The 2,468-nt window shown below is 53.1% G+C and overlaps 1 long non-coding RNA gene across 1 annotated transcript; it reads left to right on the top strand.

The window, feature by feature from the left end:
• The first annotated feature begins 6 nt into the window (after positions 1-6).
• On the top strand, positions 7-1,443 carry LOC115501559. The gene is made up of 2 exons (XR_003964835.1): positions 7-140; positions 790-1,443. It is a non-coding gene; the product is annotated as an uncharacterized LOC115501559 (long non-coding RNA).
• The last annotated feature ends 1,025 nt before the right edge of the window (positions 1,444-2,468 follow it).

Genomic DNA, 2,468 nt, shown 5'->3' with positions numbered 1-2,468 from the left:
AGAAGGTCTCTGGCTGAGGCGGGCTCCGTGGTTGCTGAGAAAACCAAAACGCCGGAGTCCAGTGCTTCTGGAAGGGATTGACCCTGCCTGAGTGAACAAGAAGCACTGTGAGTGGAAACAGGGACAGGAAGCCAATAGAGGTAAACAGGAAGAAGACCCGGAGAGAGCTTCTCCCTCCTTTTCCAGCTTCGTGCCCCCTCTCCCCAGTCCCCCCGATGGGCAGAGCCTATCAGAGAAGAGAGCGGGCGTGCGGTCTGCAGAATCCCAACCCCAGCATCTCTCAGCAAAGTATAAAAGGACAGACTCGAGGCCAAGAGAATGTTAGCTTCAAAACTAGCATGGCGGGGTTCTGAGTGATTCCGCCTTGCTGCACTTGGCCCCCCGAACTTGGCATTGGGATTGTTTTCCTCGGAGGGTGTACAAAGTGGCCGTGGGGACGTGAGTGTCCCCTGTTGAACCATGGAGGAGTTTTCTCTCCCGTATTTCTCCAAGGCTTGCCTTGTGGAGTCGAGCTGGCAGGGGAGAAATTCCTGGCCGGACTTCAGCTGTCATTTGTCAGACCACACTTAAAATTGGTCCCCCCCCCCCCCCCCCCCGCCCCGTGCTTTGAGCAGTTCCCAAGAGGCCCCAGGGCAACTGATGTTCAACTGAGTCTCGAAGCAGTCAGGCCTTGTCTTTAGATTCAAGGGGGATCTTGTCAAGAGAGGGAGACCTAGCTGATCTTACCTTTGGGGTTTGTCTATTGAGCAGGGCTCCACTGATCGCTCGTCTCTTCTTTGACCTCTATAGTCATATCTGTGAAGCAATGAACACCCACCTCGCTTCCCTCCGCAGAGGCGTAGAGGACGTGATGTGCAAGTCGCTATGAGGGCCATTCGAAGAAGCTGGATTTGCCATCCACGTGGCCACTCTCTGCATACACGAATCGTGCAGAAACGTCGGCACTCACCTCTGGCTGCCGTGAGTAGTGTTGGGAGAGCTGCACAAATGAGGAGCTCCGGACCGATTCCTGGGGTATCCGACCTTGGCCAGAACGAACTCTTGCACAAATATAGGTGGTTTCCAGCTGAATGACTGCATTTTGTATCCACGGGTCATTTATAGATGTGGAGGCAGGTGATACATTTCTCCAACGAGACTTACTCTTTCTTCTATCCTTTGACGGGAATTTATAGCCAGAACATATCCGGAGTGTCTTTGGGAGCATATTTACCTATCCTGGGAGCACCAGGGATGTCTCTCGGGTCCTCGTGAACGAAGCTAGTCCCACCAAATGTCTAACATGGAACGTGAGAGTTGATGGAGATTTGGGATTATTTCTTCCAATCCCTTTGAGGGCCGAGCGGTTACGGTTTGAGACAAAGCTTTCTAGGTCTTTAACACTTTTTACAAACATGTCTGTATGCTCTCTAAATTAAAATGGTTTTCTTTCTTTTTTAGACAGATAACATCGTTTAGATTAAGGTAATTCTCAGCCCGTTGTAACAACACAAGCACGAGCGGAAAGACAGTGACACCTTAGGTCGTCATGAAAACTGCTTGTGTCTGTGACTACAGCCCAGACACGCTGCCCCAACCCCCCAGCCCGAGGCAATTGTAAGAAAGAACAGGTCTAATTCTTTTTTGAAGCGGGTGGTCTGTGTTCGGGCCCAAGCCGGGGTTCACGGGCCCAGCCGCCGTGGGGGTTTGACCGGCTAGGACCACGTTTGGGACTGAGGAGGGAGGCTTCAGGGAAGAAGCCGTGTTCGGACGAGACCGGCTGGACCCAGCAGTGAAGCCTTGGTCACTGGGGGAGGGATAAGGGGATCCTGAATGATCTGTGGAGTCTGTTGTTTAGATTTGCTCTTTGGTCCAGACCTCCCTGCGCGCATGAGTCGCACCGTTAAAAGGCTCTTTTGCTAAAACCCGAGGAAGCCCCAGAATGTGCACGAAAAGGGGGAGGAGAGCTTCTGGATTTCACAGCACACCAGCACGCAGGGTCCTGGGTCTGGCAGGGGTCGGCGGATTGCTTGGTGGGAAAGCTTTGTGCGTAAAAACTTGAGAGAGAGAGAGCAGGCGTGAAGCCTTTCTGGTGTTGGGGGCGGGGGGGGGGCATGGAAGGAAATGGGGATTCTTCCTAGTGTAACCTCATCAGCCTGTTCAAGCTGGAGGGGTCTGGGCCATCTCCAGTTCCTCCAAGCGTGTTGAACTTCCGTCGCCGGGAGGGAACTAGCTCTCTCTGATGTTTCCCAGACGACAGCCTCTTCCAGTTTATCTCCTCAGCATCTGGAATGTTCCGTTTGGCAGGGGAGCGGCTTCTCTCGGTCTCCCTGCTGTAGTAGGTTTAGGAAACACCCGACTGTGTATTTCGTTGGCCCTTCCGGGTTGCTCTGTCACCAAGGCCTCGTTCTGACACATACCGGGGAGCTGTTTTTGAACAAAAATCTTGGGCTCCCGCACACCGCGATGGTATGTATCCATTCGCAAGT

The sequence above is a fragment of the Lynx canadensis genome, chromosome E1, assembly GCF_007474595.2.
Source record: "Lynx canadensis isolate LIC74 chromosome E1, mLynCan4.pri.v2, whole genome shotgun sequence".
NCBI classification, from domain to species: Eukaryota; Metazoa; Chordata; class Mammalia; order Carnivora; family Felidae; genus Lynx; species Lynx canadensis.
Note: the sequence above shows the minus strand (reverse complement) of the source record. Positions and strands in the feature narration are given on the sequence as shown.